The following is a 27,908-nucleotide window of genomic DNA, read 5'->3' on the forward strand; positions in this document are numbered from 1 at the left end:
ATCCGTAAATGTTTGGGGGCTACAGGAGAAAATAATGTTTTCTTCCAATAAGATTTTATATATATATATATATATATATATATATATATATATATATATATATATATATATATATATATATATATATATATATATACTGTACATATACTTATGTAGGCCTATATGGTATATTAATAGTTTGTTAGTTTTTAATGGTTTGATAGAAAAAAAATCTTAAGTTTTGGGCCCCCCCGAACTGATCAACCTAGCTACGTCCCTGCGGGAATCGAACCCGGATCTCCCTCGAAGTTGTCAGACTAGACCACCGCGGACCCTTGAATGAGTTTCATATTTTGATTATTTCAATAAACTTAATATATTTGCTTGTTTTTATGGATTTTCTTGACACTTAGAGTTTCTCACCTATCATATACAAATAACCGTTGACTAGACAATTATTTCGCAACAAAGAAACAAAAAAATGTAATTATGTTCTATTGCTTTCATAAATATATTTATGTAGATCTCTACTACTTAATAATAGTAGTGATATAAGTAGTAACAGCAGGTGAATTAGTAGTATTATTAGTAGTAATTAAACTAATTAATTAATTGTAAGTATTCTTAATTATTATTATTAATTAATTAATGTATAATGAAACAATGGTAATGTGAATTTGTAGAAAGTTTTCGAAATAACCCCCCCTTGAAATCCTGCGTACGCTACTGAACGTAACAGTAATAAATTTATCTTTTGATATCTAAAATTAATAATAAACGTTCAATAAAGATGGGGGAAAGCTTTTCCCACTCCCCCCCCAGAACGTTGTTAATCCGCTATTATTAGTTCTTCAGATTTTTAAGGAGATCTCCTGGTTTTTCAGGGGACGATCTCCCGATTTTTAAAAATCTGACCTGGCAACGCTGACACTTATCAACACAATTCAACATGGAGCCAGTGCAGAGGAGGAGTACAAGACTGTTGGTGAGTTTCCTTTTCGAAGGCTATGTGTGTGTGAGAGGGGGGTGTCTTTAACATTTTAGACCTTTTCAAACATTCATATGTTGTAACGAGTGTACGTTATATTCCAAGGATATCATGTTAAAATTAGAAAAATCATATTTCCGTTAAAACACATTGAATCCCACGAGTGTCCCATGCACGTGCATAGTATGGGCATTATTATCACTTGAATGTTTACAATGCTGGGCCATGCACGTGCAGAATGTTCCTGGGAGTTCTTCTGGTATGCCTCTGCATTGTCCTGCACCCTGGTGGTCAAATTTTGAACCGTCTTCTCATTGAATGGAAAGCACATTCATTTCCCGCGCTTTCCAGATTTGACCAGCATACAAGAGAAGACAGACCAAATGTGTACAGTTGGGAGCTGAGAAGACTGCGAGTGCGGGGTGAGGTTCGGGGTGAACGGGGAGGAAGTATGGGGAGGGTAGCTTCGACTTTGTGTTCAATTTTTCAGTGTTGCCAGACATTCAGAAGTCCCTATAGACGGTGTTAAAGGCGGAGCTACTGCGGATCATGCGCACTCGTCTGGTCCCCCTCGAACATCCTGTTACGCTTACGTGCTATGGACGTTAATATGAAAGGGCAAAGTGGAGATTCTTTTACAAGGAAAAGCTGTGTAGGATATGGTTGCACAGTTCGATCGGGGAAAAAAATATTGAGTCAAGTATCACTTCGTAGGTTTCCGAAGAACGTATAGAGACGAAATCTGTGGATACAAGCAGAACGAAGAAATAATTGGTACCCGGAAAGGATTTGTACGACTTGCATTTTGTTACAAACATGTTGATCGTTTATCTGCGTATCATGTTGTGGTGAAAAGCACGTCTCTTAGTGAGGTTTCAAACCGAAGCGACACGCGACAGTAGTGGTTCTTACCGAAGTGACAAGCGACACAGGCCCATTTAGTCTATAAATAAGCATTTACCGCTCATGGGAAATCAAGTCTCATGCGGCACAAAACACGCCATTGGAAAAATGAGCGACACGTGCACTTTCAAGTGGCACGGAGATTACACACCGAAGCAACCAGCAACAGTCCCTTTACTCTAAAGGAAACAATTCACCTTGCATACGAGTAGAACAGAGCGAGGTGACACGATGCATGGTACTGAGAAAACAACAGTCCAGTCCAAGCGACACGTGCATTTTCTCGTGGTGAATCGGTTCGAAAGGAAGCTTTCAGACTGCAGCGAATCTGTGGCAGCGATACGTGTCTCTTGGAAACCAACATTCAAAAATAAACAACACCTTCCGAAATAAAGAGACACGACAAATTGCAGGTGTCGCTTGTCGCTCGGAATGGGCTGTTTTATCAAAACCGTACATTGGGTTGCCCCGGCCTATTATTTACGCAAGCGTGACTGGTGAATGGGTTTGCTTTAGATCGAATGCTTCTATGCGAAATCCCGATATCGCTTGTCGCTTCAGTCTTAAAACTCCCTTGTTGTTTGAAGTAAATTCGTGCAAGTGAAAGTGACATGCCATATCATAGGTTTTCCCTAAATCCCTCAGGTGGAAAGGCGACGTTGAAAGCACATATATTTATTAGCATTTGTTATGTGTCATTTCATTACTTTGTTACTAGTCTGGCCCCCCACACTTTACCTCCGCACTCGAGGTTCGGTGCACTTCGTACTCGGCTCTGATTTGTCTAGGGGTATCTTTCTTTGTACGACAATGCACGTGGGTTGCTACAAGTCAACATAATTATATAATTAACTACAAGAGACAACGGATAACCTTTGCGAAAGCTTTATGATCAGGGGGATAAATTACCTTGTCCAGCATTTGTGAAATTAAAAACTGAAATTTTGGATATTTTCTATAGTTTAATTAACGTAAAAATTTGAAGTATATACAAGTCGTATCCGAACGTTCATTTCTCTAATTATTTATCGGGCCAAAACTCTAATTTTGATGTTGGAATCTCTATTGTTTGTACCTGGATGCTTTACATTTCATGAATTACATCTGAAGTACGCTTGTCACAAGGTAGACTCGCGTTACTCCAAGAAACGTCTTAACAGGCGCGAGGGCGCCCGACGTGTACATTTCTCAACCTCCACGGTGACAAGGCACTAGGCTGCCCGGCGCACCGTAATTACTTCAAAATAACATCCAGTACAAACTACCTTTTTACCTGTAAACTGGATACCAAGGCACTAGCTTGCCCGGCAATCCAATCCCTTACAGCATCCGTTTCGGGAGACCTGTCCTCCGGTCCTAGCTGACCGAAGCAAAAACAGCCTCTCCCTTCCAAGTCTCAGTTCCAACAGCCGACCTCCCCCTCGAGATCTGGGAGTTTATATATGTTTGGTTGGCGTCTGTTGCCAACGGCCCTTCTTTCAAAATTTTTAAGCCCGCCTTTCTTTTGAACGTTCGAAACACGAAGAAAGAACAGAGCTACATGGTATTTATGCATGGAATAATACGAACCTAAAAAAATGCATAATAAATTGATTTACACTAATCACACATATATATGTTTATACACTTCATTACCCAATTAATTAACATATTAATAAATATTTCAATAAGGAAAAAAACACTGTTGCCCTGACACGGGGGCAGGGTAACAACTTCTGCAGATTTGTTGGCAAAGATTCACTTAAGCATACTTTATAATATAATAATATCACTAGTTTTATAGAATTCTCTTTCTCTCACTTTCCATTTACAAAATAATTGAATATATATAAACTTTCGTACGTTTTGAGTTCGTCGTGCGTGTACATGAGATACTTGTATCATTCTTGTATGTAGTATGCTATAGGTACAACTGGTGGCCACAAAGACACGTCATATTTTAATAATCTGCTCTGCAGTTGATCATCCGACGGATTCTTGACGTCCACTCCTTTATAGTAGAACTTTAACAAATACCTTTCTTGACTATCGTTGCACAACTGATGAAAACAAGCGCCCATTTCTTAATTCGTATGCCGGTGAATCTGCACTGGCAACAACGGGGACTGGCCTAAACCGGAAGTTCCGGGGGGACCGGGCAAGACCTCACCAATGTTTATGTTTACATTTTTAACACGGTCTATAGGAAAGGGTGAGAATCTGATAATGGAATCGGGACTTACAGTGTGAGGTGCAGTCTGGCGTTCGGAACCATTCGTGAACCTCCAGTCACGGGACATCTCAAAGACCAGCAACGGCATAGGAATTCACACTTCTTCCGTGTTTTCGGAAATACATTTGTTTTAAAAATCGAATGAATGTTCTGGCGTGTGTGTATAAGTAAATGTATATGTATAGAGCAGACTATATCTAGTAAACTGGGTCGCTGAAGATTAACTATCAATAGAATTAACATGCAACGAAAAGCGGGAAAGCCGGCTCGGGGGTTGAGCAAAGGTTTATTCAGAATTTTTTATTTGAGGGGTGTAAGTTTGTTTTTATGGGTGTGAAAAGGTATACTTAGACTTAGAGCAAAAATGACCATAAATTTGTCCTTTTATAAAAATTGTGTGGGATGTTAGGGCGTAGTTGGTGGATAAATCACTGGGGGCGAGACAATACAACTTCATGTTCCATAATCCAAAAGTTGCAAAAAAGCGATGCTACATACCAAAATGTAAATATAAACAAGAGATAAAATGTACTACCCTGCATAAGTTAAAATTAATTGATCCATGTCCAGGAAAGAAGCATTAACAAGACGCTAGGAAATACACAAAAAGCACGCACACACCCTTACTTTCTTAGTCACGTTGGAAGCAGATTGCTTTGATTTGTGAAGTTTTATTCCATTATTAGTATTGCTTTCACTTGTTACTATGTAATATGTTCCATTCATTTGCAATGCGTTTTCGTATTGCTGCCACCCTGAAAGGAAGACGAGCTGGCTGCACACGGCGACAACAGGCAGGTCAGTTTCGCATTCCTCAGCCTCGCAGTCTTCTCAGCTCCCAACTGTACACCCAATTCAGAAGTGATGGATGACAAATTACCAGAGGAGAAGGAACTTGTGCCTTGTGGTAGTAAACAGTGTGAGTGATCCCCCCTGAAGTAAAGGATTTCGAAGAGAAATTAAGAGAATTCTTTAAGGGACAAAGAATTAAATATCGAAATATGTCCATGTGTCCTGTTTTCTTCGTAGGAATAATCTTAGACCTCCCAGGAAGTTTCCCCTTGTGGACTTCTTGAAAAAAAAAAAAAAAAAAAAGTTTCCTGAAATAAGGACCTCGAAGTTTTTCCAATCGTAAGTTGTTATAAACTGATGGTATACGTTACCTTTTTAAATGTTATGTTTTATGTACCTAATGTAAATGTGGAAAGTTTATCTATAAGTAAGTTTTATAGTGTCAGTCCTTAAGTGAAACCCCCTCCTATTTTAAAGCAAAAGACCAGAGTGTAAGGCGTGCTAAGGAGCGGGGAAGCTCACGAAGCTAAGGATGCTTCGCCGAGAGGAGCTTGAAAAATATAAGCACTGACTTAAAAGCCCGCATCAGACGAACTGGATTTCCAGTAGGTCCAAGGATGGGGCTTAGGGGGCTCGAGTCCCCCGAAAGTTTTCGGTTTACACTAGATAAAATGAGGTTTTTGGTTTCTTGTGGTGTGATATAAGATAATGTGACGATAATTTAAGGAGAGAAATAATTATCGAGGCAATACGGAGAATGTTCTGTATCCTTGTTATTGTTAATAGTGCGTACCCAAGGTGGAAATCAGGTGGCTCGAGCCCCCCCCCCCTTTAGAATTTTTTTCTGTTTGCACTACATAAATTAGGATTTAGGCTTCTTGAATAATGTGATGGTACTTTGAGAGAAATAATTATCGAGAAAAGACGGAGAATGTTCTATAACCCTGTTATTGTTACTAGCGCGTATCCAAGGTGGGAATCAGGTGGCTCGAGCCCCCCCTCCCTAGGAAAGGAAAATTTTCAGTTTACACTAGATAAAATTAGGTTCTTGTCTTCTTGAATAATGGGACGATAATTTAAGAAGATACAATTATTGAGGCAAGACGAAGAATGTTCTATAACCCTGTTATTGTTAATAGCGCGTATCCAAGGTGGGAATCAGGGTGCTCGAGCCCCCCTCCACATGCACACCTTCAAGAAATATTTCTGTTTATTAGGATTTTTGCTTTTTGAATAATGTGACGATAATTTAAGGGGAGAAATTCTTATCAAGGCAAGACGGAGAATGTTCCATAACCCTGTTGTTGATAATATTGCACGTAAACTTTTCTTGAGCTTTCAGTATTGTCGCAGCAAACGTGAGCACTATGTAGAGACTTGTCAGCATTTGGAAGCTGCACAGCTAAGGTATCGCCACACGTAGAGCGATTCGTTGTAATTTTTAATCTCTGGACGGCGCAAGAGGGAATGTTCTTGAATAAGTGGAGTCGAACTACTGGCAATATTTATAAATCGTTTACCTGCGCAACATTCTAGCATATACTGAGAATATAAATACGCTTTAATTAGAACCATTCCTAAATAGAAATTCTTTGACCGAACCTTGGATCCAATGAGAAAAATGGCGTTGTCTCTGACATCATTTCCTTTTAAGCGTTCAATTCAAGGACTTGGTCATGATTCATTTGATCGTGTTAAAGGTGCTTTACTTCAGTCTGTAATACGAAATTATAAAAATTTCTGGTGAGTTGATTTTTAAAAATGTGTCAGATGATGAGTGGCGTGCCAACGATTTTCGGTAGGGAGAGGGGTTACGCATACTATTTTTGGTGGTCAGCCCTCATTTTGCCATATTTTCCTGTTTTTGACGTTCTTTTTATGGACTGTGACAAATGGGTTTATGGCCCCACCAAACCTCCCTTGCGCACGTAAGCATTTGATCATATTGGGAGAAGAAACATTAGATGTGTTGGGAACGGAAGGTTTTTTTGCGATCCAGCTGTATTCTATAGAAGACTTCCTTTGTTTCGTGCCGGTATATGACAAGACTGCGGAAGCTGTGACAGACAATTTTGAACACTTGCGAGTGCTTAGGCCTGAATATGAACAATTTGGTGGGCTTCGGCTTTTAAAAGATCTGCAAACATGGGAGGACAAGACACATTAGTGGTGTTCAGGCTCGAATCAGAGAAATATTAGAGAACTGTCTGCGTCCAGTTCGCAGCACACAGTTTGAATCTCGTGTTGTCGAGTGGATTGATTGTCCATGCTGTGCATGTGTAACAGCTTCGTAAAAACACTTTTGGTTACCTGCTACACAGATGTTTTGATGCCTGATGAGAAGAAATGGACGAACATACATACTAAGATGGTTCCGGCACACAAGGTTAATGGAAACTGAGGAGTCTAGTGGTAAAAAAGTGTTCCGATTTCATGTTCTGATTAAAATCACAGCCTTAAACAGTGGTGACGATTTAGGGGATAGTTGCTCCCCATTTTTTTGCCTCCATACTATGGCCTCTTAATCCTAAGCCTTGTCTAACAAGAGAAAGTAAACTTTCCTTGCACCCCCCCCCCCCTCCGCTTTTGGAACCATATTGGCGCCACTGACCTTAAACATATAATTGTGACGTTCTATCTATACCCCTTAAAAAATTATGTTCAGCTCTCCCCCCCCGAAAGGAATTCCTGGATACGTATCAACTAGGTATGCCCTAGTTGGCACTGGACTGTCTACCAATTTGCTAGTTTTCGCCTCACACGATACCTATCAGCGTACTTGTCGATAGACTTTTGTTCCCATACGAGGAAAGTTCTAATGGCGGCCGCGTGAGATGTAAACAATGTATCACTTCACATTTTTAAAAGCCGATAACTATTCAACCGAGAGGAATAACGTTTCGTATAAAACGTTATATACATTGCTGGAGTAACACTCGGAAACCACAGACAAAAACGCTCCACAGAATCCAGTCGAGGAAAGCAAGTAGCAATTAGAACATGTCCTATTCCTCCAAACCAGTCAAGCAGTCAGCCAGGCGGCTATGATTGATACTTAGAAAGTTAGTTCAGCGGCAACTAGGGCATTCCTACTAGAAATCCAGTTCCGTGTGATAGGTGCTTTATATAAGTAGTGACTTTTCGAATGTAATAGCCTTTCCAATATGAACGGATGTAATAAAAATGTACTTTTGAAACATGTATATGTAATGAAGCCCTTTTTAGGGCGGGTTAACGGTTAGACCAATAAGTGATTAATATTTTCTGGTATGGTAATGTGGACTTCTGGAGTTCAAATCTTTTCATCCCAACATTAAAAAAATTTGTAATGAAAAGATTTACCCTAAAGTAAGGGGGTATGCAAGGAACCCGCCGTTCTTGCATGTTATTTGTTGAAGCAAAGACGCAGTTGGTATCACTTGGGTTTGTCAGTCTGAAAATTGATAGTGGCAGATTGACATGGGTGATTGTTAAAGAACTGCTCTGAGTGTATTTGTTTTCATTGTTGATTGGTTTATCTTATATTGTCTTGTCTGCGTTTCTCAGTTCCTATTGTTGTTTTATAACTCAGCCAAAATGCTTTTCGTTTTCCATCATGTATGTACATTTAGTTATTTTGGGTTGGTTTTTCTACAGTACTAAAAAAAGGGTAATTTACATATGCTTAGTAGGAAACTTGTAAATATTGGAGGTTTGCTACGCGGACCCGATAGTTCGATTTTCGGCCACAATGATAAAGCACCACCTTTATATATGAAGTTTGTTAGGGTCGCTGAGCTCAGTTGACTGCGGGATGCCAACTGCGAAGGACCTGGTTCCTGGGGTGCAAGCCCCAGATGAACTTCCCCAACCAGTCCCCTCAAGGTCTGGTTCCGGGTTCAAATCCTGGGTGAATTCCCCCAGCCAGATCTTCCCGTCCGTTCCCAACTATGGGCGCTCCAACTAACCTCCCCCTTTTCTTTCCCCGTCCGTTCCTGAATACAGGCGCACCAACGGGTGAACCCATTCTGACACTTCTCTGACTCCCCTTTCTCTTTGTAAATAAAGCTGTACCTTTGTTTGGGTCTTTTTCTTTATTTATAGTGGCCTCTTGGTTCGAGTCCCTTGACATGTGTTTGGGCAGTCATATTAGGAAAAATTATTATTATAATCCTTTAACTCGGGAGTAGGCCTCGCTCATTTGAAGAGTAGATATAATCATTAAATTCATAGCATAGTTTCTTTGAGATTAAAGAAATGTACAATGGGAAGTGCTGACATGGGAAATGTTCATATACTGTCAAATGTTCTGTAATAGTCCTGTACTTATTCTGTAAAAGTAGTTATTTAAGCACTGTAAAGATTCTGCACCTAAATACCTCGCACTTTATCTTGTAAACAGTTATTAGTTCGCTGTTGTAATAAACATGTTAAATCGAGCTGCAGTTTCTCTGAATCACTGTTTTCACTGCCTTCGTGGCTTTGCACTGTTTCCACCCAACAAGCCCTGAGGTAAATATTAGATATCTCATGTCTACGACTGTACAACGCTAACATTTGTAACGACCCTGCGTGGTCGCCACATTTAACGATCCTGCGTGGTCGCAATATTATATTTTTGTTAAGAAGGTTTGGATAAAGAATGCAGGCTAAATGTCCCTGCGAAGCGTACGCTTTTAGTTTAAATGTGTTAACGGATCCACCTCTACGTATTATTTGACCCTGCGTGGTCGCTGTATTCTGTAAACGCTAACGGATCCACCTCTACGTTTATTAGCTTCGACCCCGCGTGGTCACTGTATTCGGTGAATGTTATCATTTATTGTCATTTATACTGTTCAATTCGTTGAAGAGTCCTGCGAGGCTCAATATCAATTGTATTGTCTGAATGCACACAGTTTTAGTTTATATTGACACGTGCAACTAGTGATTTTCCCACTAGTGTTTTCTTAATGTTACTTCTTGGATGTTTCTCAGTACGAAGTTTGCTATATGTAAAAAAAAATGAGTTAGCAACGCGTACTTGTAGTTAAAATTTTCACCACCCATGCGCCACCGCGAGTATAAAGCCAGCGCAGGGAGGCCCGGAGTTCCCTGGATCTGGCTAATACATGGAACTATACCAAGATATGGCAACATGTATCCCGAGGACTACAAAAGATCTCCCAAGCAACCTCGGGAATGTCTATAATACCAATCATAATACAAATACTGATGGAAATGCAATCTGATGGTTGTTTTTAGTCGACATAATTTGCTTCAACATATCAATTTGCTGATATACAATGCCGATGGCATAGCAAATCAGACACCTGAACTCAATCATCTACTTTGCAATAAAAATATAGATATTGCACTAATTAACGAGACTCACCTCAAACCACATATGAAATGGACCATCTCTCGTTATAGAATCTTCCGTGAAGACCGACTCCAACAAAGAAAAGGCGGACTTCTCATATTAACAAGACAAGGAATCAACGCGGCAAGAATAGCACTACCCACATTTACATCAATTGAGGCAATTGCAATTAAGGTGCATACTACTTCAGAAGATCTGATATTAGTTGCAGCGTCTCCAGCTACAGTGCTGGATTATCAAGACGTACTACAATTGGACACACTGGGATCCAACGTTATTGTTGGAGGCGAACTTAATGCCAAGCATCCTATATGGCATTCTAGAATATCTAACCCGTCTGGAAATATTCTACTGCAAGCGCTGCCAGATACTGAATTTTCTATATCTGCTCCACTGGACCCTACTTTCTACCCTAGGGGTAGAAGAACACCTGATGTCTTAGACGCACTTTTGAACAAAGGAGTAGGCATTAGTACTGCACCACATGTTGAAGACGCTCTTACCTCGGATCATCTCCCTGTATTCGCAGCTATTGCATCTACTATCATAGGTTCCAGGAACTACAGGAACCCAAAACAGATTGGAATGCTTTTCGTCGGCAATCACATATGAGACTGAACCTCCATCAATCAATGAATACGGCTGAGGAGATCGATGAAGCAGTAAACAACTTTACAGAGGTTATTAAAACATCTTGGAGCCGAACAACGATTACCATGTCTGCTTTACCTACGCCAAACACTTCTCCAGTACTGGAAATTTTACTTTGTTTGACACGATGGGCCCGACGTCGCTGGTATAGAACTCAATCACCCCACCATCTTTACGAATGGAGGTTGCTTGCCAAAGAATTACATAATGTCCTAGTAAGAGAGCGGACCTCCCAATGGGATGAACGTCTACGAAAACTGGAACCACAAGATAGGCAATTTTGGAAGTTAGCGCACACTCTCAATGCAAGAGATAAGCCAACGTTGAATTCCTTAAATTCTCCAGAAGGACCTATAGTGAATCCTCAGGAAATAGCCGAAACTCTTGCAGACCAATTCCAAACGCATTTCAAACTTAATGCAGAACTTAATGATCAAGAAACAGAGCAAGAGGTTCAAAATATATACGACCAACTTGTTACGACCTTACTTATTTTGTAACTTTGCAATGCCGTGTTAAAAAGAAAATTTGATATAGTGTTACCTCAAGTCATTGTTAATGTCCGTGATACTACATGTTGTGACGCAAATATGAACGCGCCAATCAAGGCGTTGTTGAACTAATGTATTCACCTTTCTGTAACTATCTGATGAAGACAGCTCGCTTAAGACAACGGGCATTTATTATGATGTAAATATAGATTTGCCAATCAAAGATTATCCATGTTTGATGAACTAACCTAATTGTAATTAAATAATGGCGGAACATTTAAATTTGTATATTTCCAAAATGTAAGATTTTATCAACGTTAAAGAAATAGTTGTTAACTCAAATGAATATGTAAACTTTCTTTGTAAATTATTAATTGCCAAACTATGTATTTTTCAAATATCTTTCTGTTGTAATTTAGAGTATTGTAATTAGAAATTACCTAAAGACAGGTGTTCGAGGCTGGAACTTTGGGTATAAATACGAAGGAGTTTGGTCCGTAAGGAGGTCTGTTCTGGTGTCAGTCTAGGTAGAAGTGAATAGGTGCAAGCCGCTCTTCTTTAAAGACCTAGACTGGCCAAATAGGAACGGTCTAATCTAGGAAGAAGTGAATAGGTGTATGCCGCTCTTCTGTAAAACCTAGGTTAGCCGAATGGGATATAAGTTCCAATTTAGGAAGAAGTGAATAGGTGCAAGCCGCTCTTCTGTAAAAACCTAAATTGGCAATCTCGGGTGATAACTCCAAGTCTAGGAAGAAGTGAATAGGTGTATGCCGCTCTTCTGTAAAACCTAGGTTTGGGCCACCCTAGTTTGACCTTTCTAGTAAGTTCGAAATTATCTATTAACAATTGACCTCCAAGTTCCAGTTACGAGTTACCTAACCACTGGCTGTAAATACTCAAGCAGTAAATAAACTTTTCATTAAAACTTCACGACGTTGGTTGGATTTGTTCTGCACCTACCCTGAAGATAGGTTTCAGTGTAGACCCTTAGAGACTCCATGCTCCCGACTATAGGAGTAAAGGGTGAGGAAAGTTGCTAGGAACGTAACAGATCCTTTTTGGCGCCCATCGTGATGGCCACGACAGTTTAGAACTTCAACCACCGACGTTGGATACTGGGTATACAACGTAGAGGCTCGACAATTGAAGAATCCAGCCAGACGACTATTACGGAAGAGGTCCTCGTTAGAAGCGAAGTTGCAGTAGCGCCGTAGAAGCTGAAGAATCCTGACCGCTGCAGTTGAAGAAGATGACCAACGACGAGTAGAAGATTACTATAAGAAGCAATAACTTAAAGACTTCATTAGTTTGGAAAATATTCTTCAAGAAAAAGGACTTACATTTTAAAAGTGTGAAAACTCAAATATCAGTATTTAGTCATGTCTAAAAGGTATTTAAGGGGGGAACAAAGAAAATTAAACATGGCGACCTTTAAGTGCTGCACTGATGACTCCAAGTCCGAAGAAGGAACTGTCAAATGTCAAGAATGCGAGTGTTTGTTCCACTTGAGTTGTTTGAATATGGATGCCACGAATGAGGATGTTGATAGAACTAGTTTTAAATGCCAAGGTTGTCAAAACAAATCTGAATCTGCGAACCAAATGATAGATTTATTGAAAACGTGGAGACAAGAAGATGAAGAAAAGAGACAGAAAGAAAGACAAGAAGATGAAGAGAAAAGACAGAAAGATGAAGAGAAGAGACAGAAAGAAAGACAAGAAGATGAAGAGAAGAAGATAGTAAAAAGATGAGAGAATTAATAGAGGAAGTAAGATTAGAGTGTAAGATCAATAAGAATGAGTTACAAAAAACTGTAGAAGAATGCCAAAAGGGAATGAGGGCGGAAATGGAAGAATTTAAACAAGTAATGAGTCAAGAAGTGAAAGATCAGATGGAAGCAACCCAGAAAGCCTTATTGGAAGAAATAGATGAAGAAAAAAGTCAGAGGAAAACAAAAGAAACGGAATTAACAAGCTTATTTGAAAGTTTAAGGCTTGAAACTACCAAGAGCTTGATGGAAGAAAAACTGCAAAGAAGAAAGGAAATGGAAGACGAAATAAAGGAAGTACAATGGCAATTTCACAAAACTTCTAGTGAAATAGATTCTTTGGCCATGAAATTAGAACGTCTACCTTTGAGTGCTAATTCAGTAGACCAAAGTCAGAGGATTCACTCTGCCAATTTGGCCACTCCTATCGCTAGTGTATCTAAGAGGAGGTATACTGAAAGAAGTAACCTCTCATCCTCGAGTGCTACGTCCGACGAAGGTTCGGAGTTGAATAGAAGCCGACGCTCAAAGAAAGTGAAGAAGTCACAAGAATTCTTCAATCACCTTTCGGAAGAAGAGACTAACAACAGAGTTAGGAAATCCAAGTGTCAGAATTTTAGACTGGCAGATATAAAAGCCTTAGAGAAGTTTTCTCGAGAAATAAATTCAGTCTCGGCCGAACGATACATCGAAAGTTTAAAGACCTATCTAGATATAATGGAAGTTTCAGAATTTTACAGGTTGAAAATTTTACCTTCCTTAATGACAGGAAAGGCCAAATCCTGGTTTATAGCAAATGAAAGGAAGTGGAAGAGTTTTGATCAGTTCTGTTATGCATTTCGAAAGCAGTATGCTTCCTTAGAGGCTAAACAACGAGAAATGCAGCTGTTAAGGAATAAGAAATTTCAGAGGTCCCTTGGATTAACGTTAGAAGAATACTGCTGGGAAGTCTATGGAAATTACCGCAATCTGGTGGAAGTAGTAAATCAGGGTGAAGTCTTGCATTTGATAATCAGCCAACTTCCGGTGAAAGTTCGACAACTAGTATTGACTCGAGATCCAAAAACCATGGAACAACTAGCAAATTATCTTAGTCGATATGAAGCTTCCGAACAACTGGAGATAAGTAGGGGAGATAACCCCAAAGTGGAAGACAGAAGGCCGTTTCAACCCAGAGTTAGGCAGACTAATATAGTCTCGCCTAGATTTAACAACGAAAGTGAAGCAGCGACCAGAACACCTCAGAATCCTAATAGGAACAATAATAGAAACCAGAGGGGTTACCAAGGGCGGAATTTCTATAGCAACGGCAATAGAAGTCAACCTTATAGACGACCATGGAACCAATCCCGTTTCCCCAACAACCACTTCAATAGAAATTCTAATACAAAGGAAATCTCCTGCCAAACTGAAGAAGTCCCGACTGAGTTAAATCCTGTCGCTCCAGCTTGGGAAGGTTCAATGCTCCCAAATCAAAATTTAAACCAACCCTCGTTGTAAATGAAGCTCTCTCATTTACAACGGAAGGGAAAACTGCATCGGAGAAAAATGAGAGTACCGACAATTTCCTCACCGAAGATTTTTTTAGAAGTATTGCATTTAGAATTAGAAATCGAAAATGAGGAATGGGAAAAATTAGAAGAACCTGAACATAGGGGAATATTGTTGTCCAAGAAACCAGAAATTATCGCCCAAATTTTAGGATTAAAAATTAAGTGCACTATAGATACAGGGAGTGAATGCACTATAATGAAATATAAAATTTGGCTTAAGTTACGGGACAGGTTACCCGGACTTAAACTTCAGAAATGTCCCGGAGTGAAACTACGAGATTTTACTGGAAAGGAAAGTTCTAGAATAGTAGGATGTAGAAGAATTCACTTTGAAATTGGGGGATGTGTATTTGAAGATTTGGTCTATGTAAGTCGGAATTTAGATGCTGACTTATTAATGGGCTACCCATTTTTGGAGAAATATCAAGCAAATTTAGATACAAAAAACCAAAGACTGTATTTAATGAAAGAAGGACTGCTGGTGGAAGAAGAATTATTAGGAAGAAATAACTTGACGGGAAAAAATACGTCGGACTTTGAAAACTGTATTAGTCAAGTAATCATTGATGCCTGCATGGCCAATGAAGAAGAAATAAGACAGAAAGCCTATTCTCCTGAGATACTCATCTTTGAAAGGAGAGAAGAATTGATGCAGTTATTATTGGAATACCAGGAGATTTTTTCCTCCAAACCGGGACTAGCAAAAAATGCTAAATGTACAATACCTCTGACGTCCCAGGAACCAGTATATTCTAGTCCGTATCCCATTCCGATGGCAAAAAGAGAGAAGTTGGAAGAAGAATTGGAACTATGGAAGGAGTGGGTTGTAATTCGGCAATGTCAGTCTCCATATCTAAACCCTCTGCTGGTGGTCAATAAACCTGATGGTTCGGTGAGACCGTGTATTGATTTCCGAAAGTTGAACAAGTTGATAATAACTCCAAGAAACACGGTACCAGTTTTACAGGAAGCCTTACAAAAATTCAGAGGAAAAAAGTATTTTAGTTGCCTAGACTTAGCTTCCGGATATCTTCAAATCCCTATAGACGATAGACATCAAGAATATACAGCCTTCTCATATAAAGGACGTTCCTGGTGTTTTACGAGAATGCCTTTTGGTTTATCGAACGCTGTGCCTGTATTTATGCATGCCATGCAATCTTTGTTTGAACATCACACTGAAGAGTTCCTAACCATCTACATAGATGACCTGCTGATCTTTGATGACACTCTGGAAAATCATTTCTAGCACATAAAGTGGGTTTTATCCAAGCTAAAGGCCGAAGGATTTACAGTAAAACTGAAAAAATGCCAATGGGTGAAATCAGAGATTAAGTATCTTGGCCATATTATATCTGGAAGTTGGGATCGAGTCGACCCTAAAAAGGATGAAGCTATCTTAAAATTTCCTACCTCGAAGTAAAAAGGATCTTCAACAGTTCTTAGGGTTATTAAACTGGAGAAGAAGGTTCGTAAAGGATCTGTCTCGAAAGACAGCAAACTTGGAGAAATTATTAGCAAAAAATGTCAAATGGGAATGGACTAACGAAAATGAAGCTAGTTTTCGAATTCTGAAGAAGGAGTTAGTCCAATTACCTGCCCTAGCGCAGCCTGATTTCACCAAGCCTTTCTGCCTGCTGTGTGACGCGTCTCTGACTGGATTAGGAGCGGTGTTGTTCCAAGGGAAAATAGAACAAACTCCGGACTTAGAAAACATCGCCATTATACTGTATGCCAGTCGGAAACTAAAGGGATATGAACGAAACTATACCGTACAAGAATTAGAATGTTTAGCAGTACTTTTCGGAATAGATCATTTCAAAGTCTACTTGTATGGCACTAAGTTCTACGTTTATACTGACCATAAAAATTTCATATGGCTAGAGAATAGCCGTGACTGGAGTGCTAGGTTAACCCGTTGGGCCTTAAAACTTCAACAATTTAACTTCTCCATTTTTCATATTAGTGGAAAGCAAAACGGGATAGCCGACGTCCTAAGTAGATATCCTCAAGCTGAAAATTTAGTGGATAACGATCCTGAAAATGAAGTCACTTACTCAGTGGGATTGACGAGAGCACCCAGTTTAGCAGGAGAAGAACTGCAAGAGTGGCGGAACGCCCAACTTCAGGATGAATGGTGCCGTAGCATCTCTGGAGACGTTCTATTGCAACCTGATTCCGGTTACCTGCTACATGAAGGCTTGTTGTTTTACAAGGATCAGAAGGGACGAGGAACTTACCGATTACTAGTTCCAGACATTTTAGTTCCTAAGGTAATGGTCGCCGAGCACGACGAAGCGGGACATTTCGGGTTCACCAAAACGTATAAAAGACTAAGACTTCATTTCATCTGGCCGAAAATGAAAGAGAAGATTGCGCAATATGTGCGGGAATGTTTGGTATGCTCCCGAAACAAACCAGACAGGAAAGGAACCTGTAGACAACAATTTAGCATTATGAACAAACTTCCCCATGAAGTATTGTCTATTGACATAGTGGGAAAGCTACCTAGATCCGGAACTTTTAACTTTATCCTCACCATGGTGGATGTAGGCAGTCGATACGCTATAGCTTACCCTTTAAGGACTGCTAAAACTGAAGAAGTAAAAAATAAACTTCAACAAGGATATATGGCTCATTATCCTAAACCCAAATATGTTTTATCAGACAGAGGGACTCAATTTACTTCTCATAAGTGGGCTAATTTCTTGAAGAAACATGGGATAATTCCGTGGTTCACCACTCCCTATCATCCTGCAAGTAATCCCGTAGAAAGGGTAAACCAAGAAATCGTAAGGTTGCTGAGGACTTTCTGCTCAAAACAACATGATTCTTGGCACAAATACGTAAATAAAGTATGCTGGCTGATTAATTATTCGGTATCCGAAGCTACAGGATACGCCCCAGCTGAACTATTTTATAACAAGCCAGTACCTTCTAATTTATTGAAGCATTTAGAATGGCCCGAAGGAGACGAAGGAAAGATCAAATGGGAAACCAAATTGTTCCTGGCCTCATATAAACCAAGAACTCAGAAAAAGAAAGGCGAGTAAAGCGGATATATTTTGAACATCGGAGATTTAGTGTTAAAAAGAAATCGTAAACTGAGTTCGGCACCAAACAAAGAAATCGCCAAATTTTTCGAATATTTCCTAGGTCCCTATGAAATAATAGAAATAGGGAATAATGTGGCTTTGCTAAGGGATCCCTGGACGAAGGAAGTTTTAGGAAAGGAGAATTTCCACAACCTTAAAAAAATTAATTGTTCAGCCGAACGTAGAAAGGAATTGCTGGAGAAGTGGAGCTCGAGCCGAGGAGGACTGGAACCTAGAAAAACAGAAATTTAATAATTGTGCAGAACCTGAATGAAAAGAAAGACCTTATAAACTGATCACAGGGAACCGAGGATGTTTCCATAAGCCGAGTAAGCGTTATTGCTTGGTAAGCCAAGGAAGGGCTACCAGGGGAAAAGGTTGATTCCCTTACTCTTCGAGGATAGAAGAGAAATTGCTGTAACAATTTAAAGGAAGAAATTGTTATTTTAAGAGGCTGAGTCCTCATAGCGTTAGCAAAGATGGCTTGAATTGTAAACGTTTATAAGAGAGGTCAAATAATAAGGAAGAGTGAGAAACTCTTGAATTAAAAAGGTTCTACCAGAGCGTATAGAAGAAATAGTGTGCGCACTCCCTGAGTTGCCTAGATGGCAGTGGTGACGTTTGAGACGGCGCGGAAGATGCTCGCGTTGCTTACATAACTAACTACATAATAAACAAAAATGCATGTTACTTACGTTTGGAGAAAATCACAGCAGCTGGATAGTTTGGAGAATTTCCGAGATGATTTTGCTGTCTTCGAGGCACTTAATTCCTTTCTTATCTGCTTGGTGCGGAAGAAAAATCGACATTTCAGATAGTGAAATACGAGTTTAGGTAGCGTACGCAGCACATGATCTTCACAGCATCCTAATTGCGAAGTTTTTACAGCAATTATGTTTAAATTGTCCAAACACTCAAAAAATATATCACCCCATAAACTATTAGCACATGATATTTTTTCTGCAACAAATTCTTCCACTCGTAACAGCACATCATAAACACTTTTCGATGCATAGGTAAGGTATTTACAGCCGTCGCCCGAACCATAGTCTTGGATTAACGTAAGTGAGGCAGGTACATTAGTTGGTTCCCCGTGCAGAAAAGTTGTACACAGTTTACAATCCGTCACTTTGGAAATATACCGCACTATGTATCCTGCCAAATGATACACCAAGTATTCTTTACCAACACTTTGTTCATTTAAGTTCGGTATGTTGTTTTCCCAGTCCGGTATTTGAATTTCATCTTCAACAATGGAAATTTTTTCCCTTATTTTATTTTCAGCTTGCTTCTTCACAGAAATATTTTTATTTTCGGTTGATCTTGCCAGAGTTCGCATTTGATTAACAAAAGACGTCAGAGGAGAATTCTTGTTAGATTTGTTAGATTGGCTACCGTCAGATGTAAAACCAATAATTCTCACCCCTGCTTTTTCCAAATGTATGATTACCTGGATAAGTATTTTTGTGAGAATGTCACCAGGGGTGGCATTCCTGCTAGCATATACTGCTATGGGTTGAATCCAATTATACAGAAAAGGAACAAACATAAAAACTAGAGCATGATTTGCTAATTGATTCTTGCTTTTTTCTGGAGTAAGATTTCCCAAATCAACAAAGCCGTCCATTTTTAAGGAATTCGAGTTAAACTGAATAGCTTCCCTAAGTTTAACTTAATCAAAAATCAGCATTCCGCTACGCTCATTCTCATTCTTTTCACTAAAAAAATGTGTTATAGCGTCGATGGCATGGGAATTTACGCCGTAAGGACATTTAAGACCCTTCACCAATTTTCTCAAGTGAGCTTCAAAAGGCAAAGGTAGCAAATCGTGATGCAAACAGTGTCTATACCCCTTGGGGGACTTAATTTTTAAGAGAATCCAGTATAAACTCAGAACTGTATCTCATTCCTGTCTTACTTTTCAGTTGGCATTTCTTTAAGATTGTATCAATTACAATTTTTTGATTTTTGCTAAGAGACGCGAACTGTTTTGACTGTGTGACCGTTGTCTTTAATTTAGCATCTTTAACGCCTTTTTCAAGCAAATTTATTTTAGCCTGTGCGACCTTTAGTTTATTCTGCGTTCTAATTAAATTGCGTTTCTGATTCTTAAGTTTTTTCTTTAGCAATGCTATTGTATTGCTAGCATCCGCAGTGTGAAACAAATCATCCTCTACTGATAAGCTTAATGATACATTGCGACGAGTACTTACTTTATTATCATCTGTCCGCAAGGATTGCCTTTTCATGGGAGATTTTCGCTTCTTAACTGTCTTAGAGAGGTATTTGGGCAGATTAGGAAATATATGAGGAACTGCTTCTGGTTTTAATTTCCAGCTTTGTCGTGGAATTTCTACTGTATCGCCATCCACTATGAACGAATCCACTTTCACTAAAAGGTCAGTGGAAAAATGAATATCACACACATAGCAATTATGACTTAGTTTTTTATCTTTTCTAGGGATGGCACTCTCCCATTTTGAGAGACCATTACTGTCTTTAGGTGGCCTAAAAAAATGTCTACTGCCTGAAGAACAGCGGTCATATCCAGATCTACAGCCGGGTACGAAACACGTAGGCATCTTGTAGTTTTCGCTCGCTGCTGTCTCAAGCACAATAATAATGCGTTGAATACAACACAAACTAGTCGCAACGTATCAATCACAAATCTAACAACACTAAACTCAATAACGTAACAACGTTGTCATTAATAAAAGTACACAATGTTATTCTAGCACAACAAAACACAACGCTCTACGTAAAGCGCGGCCGTACTGCAAGCAGAAGGCGCTCGCAAGCGAAGGGGCTGCCAGTGTTTCGGTGGGGCACCGCTCTATTCACTTGGCTTACGGGAAGAAAACAAAGTGCACACACTTTCTCTTCTATACGCTCTGGTTCTACTGAGAAAAAGAGAGATCAATAATTATTACATAAAGGTCTAGGTCTGGCTCGAAATTCTTTAAAAAGCGAGATTATGATAAACGGTCAAGCATTACGTATTAAGATTGTTAGAGAACTAACATGGCTGAACGACAGAGCTCTGCTATTCAGATACCCAAAGAGTTAAGCTTAGCAGAACTACAAATTGTGGAGGAGTTCGACAAGTCCTACAAACAGTGGTTTCAACAATCCAACGCTTGGACTTCTGACAATGAAAGATTAGAGGAATATTTAGAGGATCTTACCAAAAGTTTTACCTCAATATTGATCCAAACTAGGCGAAAGGAAAACGAACGACTACAGGATACCTTTAGGAAGATCGAAGCTGAGCAGAGGCAGCATAGGGCTGAACTAAGAGACATACTAAACAAATTTTCCTCTAGTATTGAGGCAGTCTGTAAGGAAGTTGGGAACGACAAAAACGTTAACAAACTAACCTGTGATGAGCTAGTGGACGACCTTCCTGTTGAAGCTTTGATAACCCTAGTGCGCAAGGAGTTAGTAAACGTCCCTGAACTAATTAATGACCATTTTTATGACGATCAACCTGCCCCGCTAGTTACTAGTCCCCTGAAGGAAGACAAGGTTCCTAAAAAGGATGTCCCTGATTGGCAAGGATGGTTCCTGGAGCTAAGCCCGGAAGTGAAAATGAACAAGAAGATTTTCCTCCAACTCTTGGCAAAGAAACTAAAGTTAAGTCGGAATGGTGCCAAGCGAGAAATGAAGAAATTGTTTAGTTGGAACGGGATGCGGTTTATTTTGAAGAAAACATAATTAAAGAAAAAATGGTGATTACTGAAATAGCTTATAACTGAACATCACCTTTACAGGAAATAATTAATCAAGCAACAAATTCTTGTTTAACTAAATGTGTGTAACCTTGATATGTTGTATTTGTGTGTTAATTCTTTAAAAACTGTTGTGTTGAATTGAATATATATATATATATATATATATATATATATATATATATATATATATATATATATATATATATATATAAAAGAAAGCCGTTTAAAAAGTTGTGATCAAATATTATCGTTTGAGAATTGTATGATATGTTGATTTAACAGTTTAAAATTTGAATATAAAATTGTATTTAAGACATGTACTTAATTGAAATCTAACCATATAATTTCTAGTGTTGTGTTATAAATGTTGATAAAGCATTAATATTTGGGAAACAATATGATTATTAGTTGTACTGAACTAATCATTTAATTTGAAATAATAAACGCAATTGGTGTATATATAAAAAAATGTATAAGAAAGGCAAAGAGTTTAGAGAAAGAAAAATTTGTTTCACTTTCGTTTCTCAAATTTTCCTTTAAACTACAGAGGGGGGAACCTGTTACGACCTTACTTATTTTGTAACTTTGCAATGCCGTGTTAAAAAGAAAATTTGATATAGTGTTACCTCAAGTCATTGTTAATGTCCGTGATACTACATGTTGTGACGCAAATATGAACGCGCCAATCAAGGCGTTGTTGAACTAATGTAGTCACCTTTCTGTAACTATCTGATGAAGACAGCTCGCTTAAGACAACGGGCATTTATTATGATGTAAATATAGATTTGCCAATCAAAGATTATCCATGTTTGATGAACTAACCTAATTGTAATTAAATAATGGCGGAACATTTAAATTTGTATATTTCCAAAATGTAAGATTTTATCAACGTTAAAGAAATAGTTGTTAACTCAAATGAATATGTAAACTTTCTTTGTAAATTATTAATTGCCAAACTATGTATTTTTCAAATATCTTTCTGTTGTAATTTAGAGTATTGTAATTAGAAATTACCTAAAGACAGGTGTTCGAGGCTGGAACTTTGGGTATAAATACGAAGGAGTTTGGTCCGTAAGGAGGTCTGTTCTGGTGTCAGTCTAGGTAGAAGTGAATAGGTGCAAGCCGCTCTCCTTTAAAGACCTAGACTGGCCAAATAGGAACGGTCTAATCTAGGAAGAAGTGAATAGGTGTATGCCGCTCTTCTGTAAAACCTAGGTTAGCCGAATGGGATATAAGTTCCAATTTAGGAAGAAGTGAATAGGTGCAAGCCGCTCTTCTGTAAAAACCTAAATTGGCAATCTCGGGTGATAACTCCAAGTCTAGGAAGAAGTGAATAGGTGTATGCCGCTCTTCTGTAAAACCTAGGTTTGGGCCACCCTAGTTTGACCTTTCTAGTAAGTTCGAAATTATCTATTAACAATTGACCTCCAAGTTCCAGTTACGAGTTACCTAACCACTGGCTGTAAATACTCAAGCAGTAAATAAACTTTTCATTAAAACTTCACGACGTTGGTTGGATTTGTTCTGCACCTACCCTGAAGATAGGTTTCAGTGTAGACCCTTAGAGACTCCATGCTCCCGACTATAGGAGTAAAGGGTGAGGAAAGTTGCTAGGAACGTAACAAACTTCTACAACTTCCATCGACTCTTGATGCTCCACACGTAACACCTCGTGAAGTCCAAAGGCTGACAAAAAAGCTAAAACCGAAAGCAGCACCTGGTCTAGATGGTATTCCACCTGCGGCACTTCAGAATCTCACAAGAAAGGGGTTTGTGGATCTTGCCAAACTTTTTACTAACATTATACGACTGGGCTATTTTCCAACACAATGGAAAATGACAAAGAAAAAAGCTATTCCAAAAATGGGAAAGAATCCGCACGAGAAGACAAACTATAGGCCTATAAGTCTATTATCTCATGTTAGTAAGCTTTTCGAAAGGGTGTTGTGCCAGCGTCTCACAGTTATTATAGACGAACATCAGCTAATACCAAACCACCAATTTGGCTTTCGGAAAAATCACGGTACTACCGAACAACTTGTCAGAGTCGTTGACTATATTGCTGTTCATAACAACAGAAAGCATCGTGTCGCTGGTCTATTTCTGGACGTGCAGCAAGCATTTGATAGAGTATGACACGGTGGACTAATGCTCAAATTACAACAACTTCCGCTACCTCAGTGCTACTTAAAAATTATGATGAATTATCTGCAAAACAGAAAGTTCATAGTAACTGTGCAAGGGCAGAAATCTACTTCCAGATCTATTGAAGCAGGGGTGCCTCAAGGCTCTGTCCTTTCCCCTACGTTATACTCATTATATACGGCAGATATTCCATATCCGAAAGAAGGATTACTAGCAACATATACAGATGATACTGCATTGTTAGTACATGCAAAATTACTGTCCACTTGCGAAAAACGAATTAACAAGTATGTGCCAGAATTAATAAAATGGACTCAGAAATGGAAAATAAAAATAAATCCAACAAAAAACAATACCATAGTTTTTGCATCGAGTGGAGCTAGGGAGAAAATCAAACTCCAAATATTCCAGACGCCAGTCCCTACGGTCAATAAGATAAAGTACCTAGGAATAAGCCTTGATATAAGGCTGACTTTTGGCCCACATCTAGATGAGGTGGCAAGAAGGGCAAAACAAAGAACAGGATACCTCATGCCTCTACTAAGATCACCAGCGTTGTCAATTGAAACAAGACTCCATCTGTATCAAATGATGATTAGACCTATATTATTATATGTCGGCCCTACATGGTTACAGGCCGCTAAAACACATTTACAGAAATTGCAATATGTACAAAACAGAGCACTCAGATACATTGGACATTACCCGTTAGCGACACGTATACAACAACTCCACGAAGACATGGACCAGCCCAGGATTGAAGATTTACTACATATTGCCCGGGATAACCTGTGGAGGCGGATTACGATGCATCCAAACCCATTAGTGCAAGCTAGGGTTTCACTTCCCCGTCCATGACTGTTTATAAAAACCAGATAAATGAAATGACAATCAAGTTAATGTAATGAATGTGATTGTGAATGTTCATATATATGTAGTAGTGAGTAGATTTTGGGGATTTTCTGGGAACATTGTAAATTGTACTAACGCGACAGTTGCGTTAGTTTTTGTAAAATATTGATGTAAAGAAAAGTAATTATTGTAACAGTATTGTAAATTATTGTCGATTCCAGTTAATGTTAAATAAACAATATGCTGGGATACAAAAATCTTGACGCCAAATAAAAAAAAAAATAAAAAAAATCCCGGAGTTCAGTTGGCTTTCAGGTCGGCTCACCATAAGATCTCTCTTACCAACGGACCTGGAAGAAGGATCACTCCGCTCTTGCGAGAGTCCAAGCATCCTAAGGAAGGAAGGAAGGAAGTTGCACTCCGCTCTTGCGAGAGGCCAAGCACCCGAGAGAAGCCGCACTCCGCCTTCCAGCGAGAGAGGTTGAACTCTGCCTTTGGCAAGAGAACCCACTCCACTTTCGAGTGAGAGATACCCCACTCCGCTTATTGGCGAGAGAGAACAACTCCACTTTAGAGTGAGAGGACCCGCTCCGCTTGCTGCGAGAGGTTTCCTTCCCCTATCAACCTGCGGCACCCCGCCAGGGTAGTGTGGCGTTGGGTTTCCAGACAACCTACTCTCTCTTTCAGGGGAACCCGTGACGACTGCGGCGACCAGGCCATAAATAAAATTTGGTCCCCATACTCCCCATTGGCGCCTCACTGCGAGGAATGAATTGGATGTTCCCTGTTCCCCCCCTTTTTCTTCGAGTCTAAAGGTGGTACAGGTAAAAGCACGTAAGGGATACAGGTAAAGACTCGTGTGCTAACGGACATCTTTGTGTTGAGATTATAATAAACTTTATATATATATATATATATATATATATATATATATATATATAAACCTGGTTTAATCTTTCTTTACACCCAGCAAGCCCTGAGATATTTCTGAGTCTTTGTACTACGACTGAATCAGTTAGCACATATGGGCAAATTTTTGCCGACCACCCAACTGCAGTTTTTACCGTGTTGAACGCAGCCAGTACCAGTACTCCTGCACAGTGGTGCTGAGCTCTGCGTGGGTGGACGTTGCACATTTATGGGTGAACTATGCAATGACGCCCTCTTTGTTAAAGTTTTAACTTTTATCTTTAAAAATTTGTAAAGGGCTCTGCGCAGCCGGTGCATTTATATTTCAAGATCCTTGTAACTTTACTTGTACCCTGTAAGTTAAAGGAGAGATCGCCGAGAGGGACGTTGCAACCTTTGTCGCGGAGGTCCCTGAAGGGAGATTAGTACACAAATTGGAAATAAATAATTCTCGAACCGAAAGCTGCTCTGTTCCTGAATAATCACGGAAGACATACAGACACGTTGTCTAGGCGTAACGGGAATGCACTTGGTCCTGTAACGAAGGATTACTTCGAGGCGCTTCACATAGACAAAGATTTAAGAAAAAGTAATTTTCCACATTTCTAATTGAATTTTTTTCTTCAGAAACCCCCTATCGACTACTTCTGGAGATAACGGTATTTGTACTGTCTCACGTAGCCATGGCCAAGACACATCGTTTGATGCAGAAATTGTTCGTGAAACCGCGTACCTGTTAGTATTCGCTTGTTTACGATTATTCAGTATTTCTGGAAAATTAGAAAACAGATTAACATAAAGTGTTATACGTTGAGTGTAGCTTCAAGTCCGGGATAAAAAAGGGTAAAGGAAGCTACGAGATGACCTGTCGCAAACTGTGCTTAGCTCGGTAGTGAAATACGCGTCTCTCTGCGTTCATTTTAAAGCGAGTTGTTAGATATTTTACCAACCTGCACAGTGTCGTATGCTGAAGCAGACGGGAGGTTGGGGGGGGGGGGGGGGGTGCGTCTCGGATGAACTAACTAGACACAGATTGGTAGAACACTGCGTTCCCATCACTTTAGAGCAAGTCCCGTCGGTACGTCCATTTTTGAGGAGATGAGGCCTGCTCGAAAAGGTTTATTATCCAGGTTAACAAATTGGTTAATTTTGACTACATTATTGGGTTTTCCAAAACAAATGGGCTACATTTTGTTACATTTAACAAAGGAATATTTGGTATTAGTAACGTTAGTAACCAAAAAATTGTTTACAACAAGCTAATAGAATTTGACCAAATCTTTTGTTACTGGTGAACAATTATTTGGTTGATGCCTATTTAAACAAACGAATTGTTCGCCTCTACAATTTTTTGGTTAATCCAAACAATCATTTTTTCTCTATGAAACGACATGACATTAGTTTATATTTTCAAATAATGTTTCTATTTTAGTTGTAAGAAATGTGTTAAGTTTAACGTTATTTCAGGGACACTGTATGTTATCAAAGTTTTCTTTCCTCACTCAGGAGCTGCAATCAAGAAGGGAGGCAGCTGATGTGGAAGCAAGCCAGGCAAGTATTATATTAACCTTATATACCGAATTGGATTCCCGACTGGGGATGAACCGGGAATTTTTACAATTTCTGAAACGGCTCTGGCGGCAACCGGCATCTTGGATGCCTGGAGGATACTCTTGGGAGGGGAAAGGGGGCCTTGTAATCAAGAGGTACCAGGTTCCAAACTCCACACCCCCAATATACCTTCATGACGTGGTGCAAAGCAGAGGGGAACACTTTACATTTGCTTTATATTTATATTGATTGAATGATTTGTTGTGCTAAGTCCACTTTATGCACAGTAAGGCTAATCGCCACTGGACCTACAGTTTAAAGTGGGATCCGAATCACTATGTGTCTCCGCCGGGCATCGAACACGGGACCTCTTGATAACAAGGCGAAGACGATACCACTGCGCCATCGGGGAGGCTTTATATTTATATTTTATATTATTATCTGGCTTTCATTTATCGGAAAGAATGTTATATTTTACTGGGATCATTAGTTCGATGCGGTTTCGATCCTATTTCGTTCAAATTTTTTTTCAATTTTTTCTCTCATTTTAATCAATATCGCGTATTTGTATTTCCTTTTTCAACAAAATTGTCACCTTTTCTACTACTGTTCTCAAAAAGTTCTTTTCATTCTCAGGAGCAGGCTTGCATCGAAGGAGAGGACAATCGGGAGGCAAGTATTTACAAAAATAATTCCATATATTACAAAACTAGAAAGGAGCGAGAAAATATCATGTATTTGGAGATAGCTGAAATTATTAGCGATACGGATAAGAATAGGTGTGTAAAATCTAGACCAGAGAGGAATTCAGTTGAAATACGTATGCGTGTGTGATTCATGATTCAAATATATTTATGAGATAAGAAGAACTGAATTACACTTAATTAAGAGTAGTATAATTGGACCTATTACTGGAACACAAAAGTATGACCCCCCTCAGACTGGTT

General features: G+C 39.3%; 1 long non-coding RNA gene across 1 annotated transcript; it reads left to right on the forward strand.

Moving 5' to 3' along the window:
- The first annotated feature begins 945 nt into the window (after window positions 1–945).
- On the forward strand, window positions 946–27,635 carry LOC145983414 (uncharacterized). The gene is made up of 3 exons (XR_014441248.1): window positions 946–964; window positions 26,917–26,961; window positions 27,598–27,635. It is a non-coding gene; the product is annotated as an uncharacterized LOC145983414 (long non-coding RNA).
- The last annotated feature ends 273 nt before the right edge of the window (window positions 27,636–27,908 follow it).

Source organism: Lepisma saccharinum, unplaced genomic scaffold (assembly GCF_977018435.1).
Source record: "Lepisma saccharinum unplaced genomic scaffold, izLepSacc3.1 HAP1_SCAFFOLD_889, whole genome shotgun sequence".
In the NCBI taxonomy this organism is placed as follows: Eukaryota; Metazoa; Arthropoda; class Insecta; order Zygentoma; family Lepismatidae; genus Lepisma; species Lepisma saccharinum.